Source organism: Cherax quadricarinatus, chromosome 1 (genome assembly GCF_038502225.1).
Source record: "Cherax quadricarinatus isolate ZL_2023a chromosome 1, ASM3850222v1, whole genome shotgun sequence".
Lineage (NCBI taxonomy): Eukaryota > Metazoa > Arthropoda > Malacostraca > Decapoda > Parastacidae > Cherax > Cherax quadricarinatus.
Window position 1 is genome coordinate 39,339,040 of NC_091292.1, and position 12,369 is coordinate 39,351,408.

At 43.6% G+C, this 12,369-nt stretch overlaps 1 protein-coding gene across 2 annotated transcripts in view; it reads left to right on the top strand.

The window, feature by feature from the left end:
• The window catches only part of LOC128685213 (NFX1-type zinc finger-containing protein 1-like), a 429,985-nt gene that overhangs the window by 201,178 nt on the left and 216,438 nt on the right, over window positions 1-12,369 (top strand). The gene's annotated exons all lie outside the window — the stretch shown is intronic.

Sequence of the window (12,369 nt, forward strand, 5' to 3'; positions counted from 1 at the left end):
GGGGGAGGGTATGGTAGTTGGTAGGTGGGTGTTTGTGGAGGAGGGTATGTTTGTGGGTAGGTGGGTAGTTCTAGTGGAGGATATGTTAGTGGGTAGGTGGGTGGTTGTGGGGGATGGTATATTAGTGGGTAGGTGGGTGGTTGTGGGGAAGGATATGTTAGTGGGAAGGTAGATGATTGTGGGGGAGGGTGTGTTAGTGGTTATGTGGGTGATTGTTGGGAGGATATGTTAGTGGGTAGATGGGTGGTTGTGAGGAGAGTTTGTTATGTGTGAAGTGAGGGTACTGTAGAAGCAAGTGTGATGGAGGGTACTGTAGTAGCAAGTGTGATGGAGGGTACTGTAGTAGCAAGTGTGAGGGAGGGTACTGTAGTAGCAAGTGTGAGGGAGGGTACTGTAGTAGCAAGTGTGATGGAGGGTACTGTAGTAGCAAGTGTGATGGAGGGTACTGTAGTAGCAAGTGTGAGGGAGGGTACTGTAGTAGCAAGTGCGATGGAGGGTACTGTAGTAGCAATTGTGAGGGAGGGTACTGTAGTAGCAAGTGTGATGGAGGGTACTGTAGTAGCAAGTGTGAGGGAGGGTACTGTAGTAGCAAGTGCGATGGAGGGTACTGTAGTAGCAAGTGTGAGGGAGGGTACTGTAGTAGCAAGTGTGATGGAGGGTACTGTAGTAGCAAGTGTGAGGGAGGGTACTGTAGTAGCAAGTGCGATGGAGGGTACTGTAGTAGCAAGTGTGAGGGAGGGTACTGTAGTAGCAAGTGTGATGGAGGGTACTGTAGTAGCAAGTGTGATGGAGGGTACTGTAGTAGCAAGTGTGATGATGGGTACTGTAGTAGCAAGTGTGATGGAGGGTACTGTAGTAGCAAGTGTGATGGAGGATACTGTAGTAGCAAGTGTGATGGAGGGTACGTACTGTAGTAGCAAGTGTGAGGGAGGGTACTGTAGTAGCAAGTGTGATGGAGGGTACTGTAGTAGCAAGTGTGAGGGAGGGTACTGTAGTAGCAAGTGTGATGGAGGGTACTGTTGTAGCAAGTGTGAGGGTGCATACTGTAGTAGCAAGTGTGATGGAGGGTACTGTAGTAGCAAGTGTGAGGGTGCATACTGTAGTAGCAAGTGTGATGGAGGGTACTGTTGTAGCAAGTGTGAGGGTGCATACTGTAGTAGCAAGTGTGATGGAGGGTACTGTTGTAGCAAGTGTGAGGGTGCATACTGCAGTAGCAAGTGTGAGGGAGGGTACTGTAGTAGCAAGTGTGAAGGAGGGTTCTGTAGTAGCAAGTGTGAGGAAGGGTACTGTAGTAGCAAGTGTGAGGGAGGATACTGTAGTAGCAAGTGTGATGGGGGGTACTGTAGTTGCAAGTGTGATGGAGGGTACTGTAGTAGCAAGTGTGAGGGAGGGTACTGTAGTAGCAAGTTTGGTGGAGGGTACTGTAGTAGCAGGTGTGATGGAGGGTACTGTAGTAGCAAGTGTGATGGAGGGTACTGTAGTAGCAAGTGTGATGGAGGGTACTGTAGTAGCAAGTGTGATGGAGGGTACTGTAGTAGCAAGTGTGATGGAGGGTACTGTAGTAGCAAGTGTGATGGAGGGTACTGTAGTAGCAAGTGTGATGGAGGGTACTGTAGTAACAAGTGTGCTGGAGGGTACTGTAGTAGCAAGTGTGCTGGAGGGTACTGTAGTAGCAAGTGTGATGGAGGGTACTGTAGCAGCAAGTGTGATGAAGGGTACTGTAGTAGCAAGTGTGAGGGAGGGTACTGTAGTAGCAAGTGTGAGGGAGGGTACTGTAGTAGCAAGTGTGAGGGAGGGTACTGTAGTAGCAAGTGTGAGGTAGGGTACTGTAGTAGCAAGTGTGATGGAGGGTACTGTAGTAGCAAGTGTGAGGGAGGGTACTGTAGTAGCAAGTGTGAGGGAGGGTACTGTAGTAGCAAGTGTGATGGAGGGTACTGTAGTAGCAAGTGTGATGGAGGGTACTGTAGTAGCAAGTGTGATGTAGGGTTCTGTAGTAGCAAGTGTGATGGAGGGTACTGTAGTAGCAAGTGTGATGGTGGGTACTGTAGTATCAAGTGTGATGGAGGGTACTGTAATAGCAAGTGTGATGGAGGGTACTGTAGCAGCAAGTGTGATGGAGGGTACTGTAGTAGCAAGTGTGATGGAGGGTACTGTAGTAGCAAGTGTGATGGAGGGTACTGTAGTAGCAAGTGTGATGGAGGGTACTGTAGTAGCAAGTGTGATGGAGGGTACTGTAGTAGCAAATGTGATAGAGGGTACTGTAGTAGAAAGTGTGATGGAGGGTACTGTAGTAGCAAGTGTGAGGGAGGGTACTGTAGTAGCAAGTGTGATGGAGGGTACTGTAGTAGCAAGTGTGATGGAGGGTACTGTAGTAGCAAGTGTGAGGGAGGGTACTGTAGTAGCAAGTGTGATTGAGGGTACTGTAGTAGCAAGTGTGATGGAGGGTACTGTAGTAGCAAGTGTGATGGAGGGTACTGTAGTAGAAAGTGTGATGGAGGGTACTGTAGTAGCAAGTGTGAGGGAGGGTCCTGTAGTAGCAAGTGTGAGGGAGGGTACTGTAGTGTTGAGCTGCTGCTCACTACGTTGAAAGTATCAACCACACAAACATGAGTGTGGAGTGAGGCCGGTCCACCACACAGACATGAGTGTGGAGTGAGGCCGGTCCACCACACAGACATGAGTGTGGAGTGAGGCCGGCCCACCACACAAACATGAGTGTGGAGTGAGGCCAGCCCACCACACAAACATGAGTGTGGAGTGAGGCCGGCCCTCCACACAAACATGGGTGTGGAGTGAGGTCGTCCCACCACACAAACATGAGTGTGGAGTGAGGCCGGCCCACCACACAGACATCAGTGTGGAGTGAGGCCGGCCCACCACACAAACATGAGTGTGGAGTGAGGCCGGCCCACCACACAGACATCAGTGTGGAGTGAGGCTGGCCCACCACACAGACATCAGTGTGGAGTGAAGCCGGCCCACCACACAGACATCAGTGTGGAGTGAGGCCAGCCCACCACACAGACATCAGTGTGGAGTGAGGCCGGCCCACCACACAGACATCAGTGTGGAGTGAGGCCGGCCCACCACACAGACAACAGTGTGGAGTGAGGCCGGCCCACCACACAGACATCAGTGTGGAGTGAGGCCAGCCCACCACACAGACATCAGTGTGGAGTGAGGCCGGCCCACCACACAGACATCAGTGTGGAGTGAGGCCGGCCCACCTTCCTTCTTGTTATACCAAACATTCCTCTCTGCCTCCACTAACATATTAAAATGTAATTAATAAATCTACAGTTGTTGGCCATTCTATAGCAAATAAAGTGAGCTCTTAACCCTTTGAGGGTCGACAGGCCCTCTCCGAAACTCGTTCTCAGGGTCGGCCAAATTTCAAAAAAAAAAAAATTATTTTTTCTTATGAAAAAATAGAGTATTTTTTTCTAAACATTATAGGCTAAACAAAAAAATTTTAACGTCAATACTTACCGAGATATGGAGGTGTGAAATTTGCCAAAATTGAACAACATATGGTAACATCGCCGACTGCCGTCACCCGGTATTTTTCTATTTACTTTATGTACTATTTTCAATTTTTTTTCAATTTTTCTTTTTCTGAGTAACTTTTATGGCCTCTGAGGCCAACATGATCAGTATTTTGTAAGTTATTTCTTTTTCAATACTACACAATAAGGGCGTAAACACTGTTGTCATTATTTTGTTTACAGAAAATATTTACACAAACAAACAATATGAAATGTTGTTTATTACTATTTTTCTATATTTTATATACACCTATACAGTCACAGGACATGTTTCTAGAAGTTCTGCAGCCTGTGGAACTCTTTGAAACATGGTGTCATGCACAGTGGAGTTTTGCACTCCTCACACATAAAACGAGTGTCTCTGCGTTGTCGTGGGCGTTTTTTTGTATGTGAACAGACGTAACACCTCTTCTGAGCCTTTTTCTTCAAAGCAGTAGCAGGCAGTTTTACCAGGAAGTGATCACCATGCTTCAGACGAGCAGGTAGTTGTTGATAATTTGGTGGGCGGTCAATTGCAGGTGCATTTCCTTGGTACTTGAATACTATTTGTCTGATGACAGACAAACAGAATTCGCCGTACTGTGGTTTGTTTCTGGTGCTCATCTTATACATATTATAAGCATTGAGCATGGAAATGTCCAGAAGATGGAAAAACAGTTTGATGTACCACTTATAACTCTTGCGAACACAATCAGCAAACCCAATCTGCATGTCACATTTGTCCACTGAACGCATGTTGAAGGTGTAATCAATCACAGCTGCAGGTTTTAGAATGGGTTCATTTCTCTCTCTATGCTGCCTGCCACTGTCTGCCATTTCATTAGGGTGAATTGATGACAACAGTGTGACATCTCGTTTGTCATGCCACCGAAATGCCATGATGTCATTGGCAGCAAACGCCTGCACCTCACCTCTGCGAGTGCCAGCATCAAACCTGGGCATATGTTTTCGATTTGCACGCACTGTGCCACACACATCTGTCATGTTCACTCGCAAAAAATCACTGAGTGAGGGGCTTGTGTACCAGTTATCTGTATATAATATATGCCCCTTACCAAGGTATGGTTCTATCATTGTTCGAACCACATCACCTGAGATGCCCAATAACTTCCTGGTATTTTGCAATGTATAACTTCCAGTGTACACAGTAATATCCAATACCAGACCACTGTAACAATCACAAAGCACAAACAACTTTATACCAAAGCGTTTCCTCTTGCTTGGTATGTACTGCTTGAAAGAGAGTCTTCCTTTGAACAGAATCAAAGACTCGTCAATTACAAGCTTCCTGAAGGGATAAAAATGAGTACTGAATTTCTGTTTCAGATACACAAACACATTCCTAATCTTATATAACCTGTCAGTTCTGTCAGGCCTGGTTTTATCTGAGAAGTGAAGCATACATAACATTAGCACAAATCGATTCACTGGCATTATATCACTGAAACCTGGTGTTGCAATCAGGGGGTCTGTTGACCAGTATGATTTCACTTTGTGCTTATACACATGTGGCATAAGCATTATTGTGGCAAAGAAAAGATACATCTCAGCCACAGTTGCCTCCTTCCATTGGTGTAGACGTGATTTTGGTGAAAGTATTGTGTTTGCCATGGTGTACTCGTAGTATGTGTTGCTTTCCATGACAATACTTTTCATCAGTGGTTCGTCAAAGAATAACTCGAAACATTCCAGTTCAGTGGCATTGTTCCCAAGTGCACAAGATGGCCGTATTCCACTTTGGCTGCCATCAAACTGGTGGGGATTTGGAACAAAATTGACAGCTTCCTGCCAATCCCAGGTGCGGTCTGCTGGTGGGTACTGGACAATGACAGGTGGTTGTGGTTGTGGAGGTTGTGGTTGTGGAGGCTGGTGTGGTGGGGGAGTGGGGGATGGTGGCCTTTGTTCTAGATCAGCTGAGGCAGCGGCGTGGCTGGCAGCGTGGGTGGCAGCATGGCCCACTGCTGGTGCCTCACCGCCGGCACCACTACCACCACGCACATTTTCCATCCCAATTGCAACAGTAAAATTGCAACAGGTGAAATTGCCGACCTAGAAAATGTACAGAGAACTTTCACGGCGCGCATAACGGAGATAAAACACCTCAATTACTGGGAGCGCTTGAGGTTTCTAAACCTGTATTCCCTGGAACGCAGGAGGGAGAGATACATGATTATATACACCTGGAAAATCCTAGAGGGACTAGTACCGAACTTGCACACGAAAATCACTCACTACGAAAGCAAAAGACTTGGCAGACGATGCACCATCCCCCCAATGAAAAGCAGGGGTGTCACTAGCACGTTAAGAGACCATACAATAAGTGTCAGGGGACCGAGACTGTTCAACTGCCTCCCAGCACACATAAGGGGGATTACCAACAGACCCCTGGCAGTCTTCAAGCTGGCACTGGACAAGCACCTAAAGGCAGTTCCTGATCAGCCGGGCTGTGGCTCGTACGTTGGTTTGCGTGCAGCCAGCAGCAACAGCCTGGTTGATCAGGCGCTGATCCACCAGGAGGCCTGGTCACAGACCGGGCCGCGGGGGCGTTGACCCCCGAAACTCTCTCCAGGTAAACTCCAGGTATCTTCGTCATTTTCACTGTCTGTTCCAGTTGTACAGCCACGGGATGTACTCCGAGATACACTCCTTCCCCTTGGTATAACATATGGCACACTTCCAGAGCGCATATATCGTCGTATATACTGACGCTTCACTGGGGAATATTGCACTTCACTATCACTACTGGAACTAGTTTGAAGAGCTTGTAGTTCATATTCACTATCACTACCATCACCCATGCTCTCATCTGAGTCTGGGATTTGGGAAAATAGAAGTTTCCTCTTGGGTTCTGGAACAACTGAACGTGAACACGAGGGCCCAGCACCAGAGGTGGAAGGCTGAGGGTCGTCTGGGTTTTCTTCACTATTACCGATATTATGGTCATTAGTTTCAGTCAAAACCTCACTAAAACCACGAAACTCATCTTCACTGGCACTTCCATCACTATTAGAACTGTCACTGGGGAACAAAAGTGTCCCAATTCGCCGAGGAGTGAGGAGCTTCTTACCGCGAGGCATGGTGGACATTGTTTACTAAGAGGGCATTCCCACAATGCACCACTGGGTCCCAGATTTTTTTTCTACCGCGCACACTGACCACGCAGACCCATTCTCTCACACCTAGGCCTATCAGCCTTTTCGCGCGAGATTTGAGGCCGCTAGAATTTATGCGTACTAGTACGTCAAAAACCCCTACGCGTAAGACGTACTAGTACGACGAAAACCCTCAAAGGGTTAATGCATGTATCAAATGAACCTACACAGAGTATGAGTGTAATAGGTAAAAAATGAACAAAATATTTATAATTCTTTTTTATTAACCCTTAAACGGTCCAAACGTATATATACGTTCACTCGCGTAGCGCCCCAACATTTTTGAGGAAAAAACAATCTTTTTTTTTAAAAGGAAAAAAGAGCATATGGTACCCAGGCATCCCCAATTATTTTAATATGGCACACAGTGAGTGCGCACACCCATTCTCTCATGTCTAGGTGACTCAGGCTTATTGTGGTAATGTTGAATGAATGACAAAGAAAACGTATATATATTTTTGGGGCGCTACGCGCGTGGACGTATATATACATTTGGACCATTTAAGGGTTAAAATCATAAATATTAATGTTCCAATGTCTGAAGAGCAAGACATTGTTCATAAGATATTAATTAATTCCAAAATGGCAACATGGTAAGTGCAAAGCCTTGCAACATGAATCATAATAGAGCAAGGTCCTATTGTATATTGTTCACTTGTATTCTGTGTGTAGAGTCACAGGTCTTGCTTTGCAATACCCTTGTGATGCTGTGAACTTCTGCATCATATCTTTCATCCCTCCAGTATTATATCATAGATGTAAGATGGACCATGGCTGGGTTCTGGGAGTACCAAGACTCAAAACTCATTAAAGGTATGACATAATAAACTGGACAATTAGACCATGGAAAACTGAACATGCCAGACCATTGATGATACTCTTTAAAGCTCTTGTACTCTAGACTGTGATGTGTACCTTTCTAAGGCTGGCAAAATTGCAGAAATTTGTCAAAAATGACATATCAAAATACAATAACGTTGGTGTTGTGTTTGTATTAGCAGTGTAGATAGCAAATTATAACAGTAGTCATTACTATGAACATCACACAGCAAGTTATAAGAACATAAGAAAGAAGGAACACTGCAACAGGCCTACTGACTCATGCAGAGCAGGTCCATGACCCCCCCCCTGATTAGACCAATGACCCCCCTCCCCTGGGATTAGCCCAATGACCCACCCAGTCTGGTCATCTCCACTCAAGGATGGAGCACTGCACCAGACCCAGCAGCAAAAGCTAGTCAGGTCCAACTCACACCCACCCACACCCACTCATGTATTTATCTAACCTATTTTTAAAACTACACGATGTTTTAGCCTGAACAACTGTACTCGGGAGTTTGTTCCACTCATCCACAACTCTATTACCAAACCAGTGCTTTCCTATATCCTTCCTGAATCTGAATTTTTCCAACTTGAAATAACTGCTGCGAGTCCTGTCTTGGCTGGAAATTTTCAGCACGCTATTTACATCCTCTTTATTTATTCCTATTTTCCATTTATACACCTCAATCATATCCCCCCTAATTCTACGCCTTTCGATAGAGTGCAAATTCAGGGCCCTCAGTCTGTCCTCATAGGGAAGATTTCTGATACATGGGATCATCTTTGTCATCCTCCTTTGTACGTTTTCCAGAGCATTTATATCCATTCTGTAATACGGTGACCAGAACTGAGCAGCATAGCCTAAATGAGGCCTAACCAAGGATATATAGAGTTGAAGAACAACCTGAGGACTTTTATTATTTATACTTCTAGATATGAAGCCAAGAATTCTGTTAGCTTTATTGCAAACACTAATGCACTGTTGTCTTGGTTTTAGATTACTGTTAACCAGAACTCCTAAATCCTTTTCGCAATCAGTAGTATTAAGATCTACATCATTTAGTTTATATGTGGCATGGTTATTAAACTGTCCAACATTTAGAACTTTGCATTTGTCAATATTAAACTGCATCTGCCACTTCTCCGACCATTGTATCAGTCTATTCAAATCATCCTGGAGTGCTCTAGTGTTCTCATTAGAATGAATTGGACGGCCTATTTTGGTGTCATCAGCAAATTTGCTTATGTCGCTATTTATTCCCTCATCTTTGTTGTTTATGTAAATTGTGAACAACAACGGGCCCAACACTGACCCCTGAGGAACATTGCTTGTGACGTGCCCCCATTCTGATTTCTCCCCATTTATGCAAACTCTCTGCTGTCTATTTGTCAGCCATGCCTCTACCCAGGAAAAAATTTCTCCTCCTATTCTGTGTGCCTTAAGTTTCCTCAATAGCCTCTGATGTGGAACTCTATCGAAAGCCTTACTGAAGTCCATATACACAATATCATATTCATTACCATGATCTACTTCCTCAAACACCTTAGTGAAAAAAGTTAGTAAATTCGTAAGGCAGGAACGCCCCTCTGTAAAACCGTGTTTAGATTCATCAATCAATCTGTGCCTGTCAAGATGGCTACGAATTGCTTCGGCAATTATTGATTCCATAAATTTTCCCACTATGGAAGTAAGGCTTATTGGTCTATAGTTCGAAGCCAAGGACCTATCACCTGCCTTGTAAATAGGTATTACATTTGCCATTTTCCACTTATCAGGCACTATGCCAGTTTGTAGTGATATGTTAAAAATTTTAGCCAAAGGTATGTTAAGTTCCTCTTTACATTCTTTTAACACCCTTGCAAACAGTTCATCAGGGCCTTGGGATTTGTTAGGTTTTAGTTTCTCTTTTTGTCTGAGGACCATGTCACTAGTTACTGCAATCGTACATAGTTTATTATCATCCTGTTCTACATAATCTATTATTTCAGGAATATCGCTAGTATTTTCCTTGGTGAAAACTGAGAGGAAGTAGGTATTTAGAATTTCACACATATCCTTATCACTGTCAGTGAGCTGACCAGAGTTACTCTTAAGTGGGCCAATCTTGTCCCTAATCTTACTTCTGTATACCTGAAAGAACCCTTTTGGGTTAGTCTTTGAATCTCTTGCGACCTTAGCCTCATAATCCCTTTTTGCTTTTCTTATTCCTTTCTTTATTTCTCTCTTTAATTGAATATATTAATTTCTTAACTGCCCATCCCCTCTTTTGATATGCCTATATATGCCTCTCTTTTGACCAGTGATATGTTTTAATCTATTGTTCATCCATTTGGGATCATTTTTGTTAGATCTAATTTCCCTACTCAGAACAAAAGTTGTCTGGGCAGCTAGAACTATGCTCTGAAAAACGTCATATTGGCAACCAAGATCACCTACCTGACCCATAGTCAGGAAATCCCAATTTAGCCCACTCAGGTAATTTTTCAGTCCCATGAAGTCGGCCAAGCGAAAATCTGGGACAGAGATTTGATTGCAGTTATCTGGGTAATTCCATGATATATTGAAACTAATTGATTTGTGATCACTTTCCCCAAGCTCATCATTAACCTCAAGATTATTAATTAGTGAATCTTTGTTGGCAAGAACCAAGTCAAGCAGATTGTTTCCTCTAGTTGGTTCTGTCACAACTTGTTCTAAAAAGCAATCTTGAACCGTATCAGGAAAGTCACTAGACTCAAGATTTCCTGTCATATTGTTCCAATCAATTTGTCTAAAGTTAAAATCTCCCATTATCACAACATTTTCATATCTAGATGCCTAATGAATTTCGTCCCATAACAGCTTACTGCCCTCCCTATCAAGGTTTGAGGGCCTATAAATCACACCCAAAATTAATTTGTCACATTCCTCGAGAACCTGTAGCCAAACAGATTCTGTGTTCGATGTTTCTAATCTTATATCATGTCTAAGACATGATATAAGATTAGAAAGTTAGCTAGTTATAACAGTAGTCACTACCATGAACCATCACACAGCAAGTTATAACAGTAGTCGCTACCATGAACCATCGCACAGCAGGTTATAACAGTAATCACCACCATGAACCCTCACACATGTGTGTTTTAACCCTTTCAGGGTCTGTGCCGTAGATTTACGGCTTTACGTTGAGGGCCCAAACCGTAGATCTACGCTATGAGTTCAGCTCACTCTGATAAGCTGTGAGCGGTAAATTTGGGCCTAGATATGAGAGAATACATCTATGTGGTATGTGTGCACCACATAAAACAAATCCTGCAGCACACAGTGCATAATTAGAGAAAAAACTGAGACCGTAATTTTCGATTAAAACAGCAACTTTGCAGTGCTTTTTTGTATATTTTTTATAGTTGTATTTGCAGTTTCTTGGTCTCATTTTATAGAATGGAAGATATATTACAGAAATAGAGATTATATTGATTGGTTTTAGTACTGAAAATGGCTTGAAACTGAGCTCAAAGTAGTGGAAATGTTAAATTTTTGCCGATGTTCAAGAGTAAATAAATTACCTTACAGGTCTAATACATGCCAGCTGGTGGGCCTGATATACATTCACAAATGTGCAAAAGAAGAAAATTAAAAGTGAATACAGGAAAGAGTAAAGTTATGAGGATAACAAAAAGATTAGGTGATGAAAGATTGGATATCAGATTGGAGGGAGAGAGTATGGAGGAGGTGAATGTATTCAGATATTTGGGAGTGGACATGTCAGCGGATGGGTCTATGAAAGATGAGGTGAATCATAGAATTGATGAGGGGAAAAGGGTGAGCGGTGCACTTAGGAGTCTGTGGAGACAAAGAGCTTTGTCCTTGGAGGCAAAGAGGGGAATGTATGAGAGTATAGTTTTACCAATGTTCTTATATGGGTGTGAAGCATGGGTGATGAATGTTGCAGCGAGGAGAAGGCTGGAGGCAGTGGAGATGTTTTGTCTGAGGGCAATGTGTGGTGTGAATATAATGCAGAGAATTCATAGTTTGGAAGTTAAGAGGAGGTGCGGGATTAGCAAAACTGTTGTCCAGAGGGCTGAAGAAGGGTTGTTGAGGTGGTTCGGACATGTAGAGAGAATGGAGTGAAACAGAATGACTTTAAGAGTGTATCAGTCTGTAGTGGAAGGAAGGCGGGGAAGGGGTCGGCCTAGGAAAGGTTGGAGGGAGGGGGTAAAGGAGGTTTTGTGTGCGAAGGGCTTGGACTTCCATCAGGCATGCGTGAGCGTGTTTGATAGGAGTGCATTGAGACAAATGGTTTTTAATACTTGACGTGCTGTTGGAGTGTGAGAAAAGTAACATTTATGAAGTGATTCAGGGAAACCGGCAGGCTGGACTTGAGTCCTGGAGATGGGAAGTACAGTGCCTGCACTCTGACGGAGGGGTGTTAATGTTGCAGTTTAAAAACTGTAGTGTAAAGCACCCTTCTGGCAAGACAGTGATGGAGTGAATGATGGTGAAAGTTTTTCTTTTTCAGGCCACCCTGCCTTGGTGGGAATCGGCCAGTGTGTTAATAAAAAAAAAATGTACTGATATTATTTATACAGTTATTACAATATTGCATGATAGTAAATCTTCTATTTTTTGGTTTGAATAAAAATTCATTATGTGAATTAAAAATCAAAATGGAATTCATTTGTAAAGCCTGAAAACGTAACTAATGAACAGAGGAAATGCTAGTTTAGTGCCAGGAATGCCTGCATTGTTTATTCTGGACCCTATTTTGAAATTGGAATATTTTGAACTTTTCTCTAAATTGACCAAATTACCAATTTCCAGTCACTTTATTTTGTAGTTGAAACAGTTGAGTTGGTGATTTCTTGTGCTC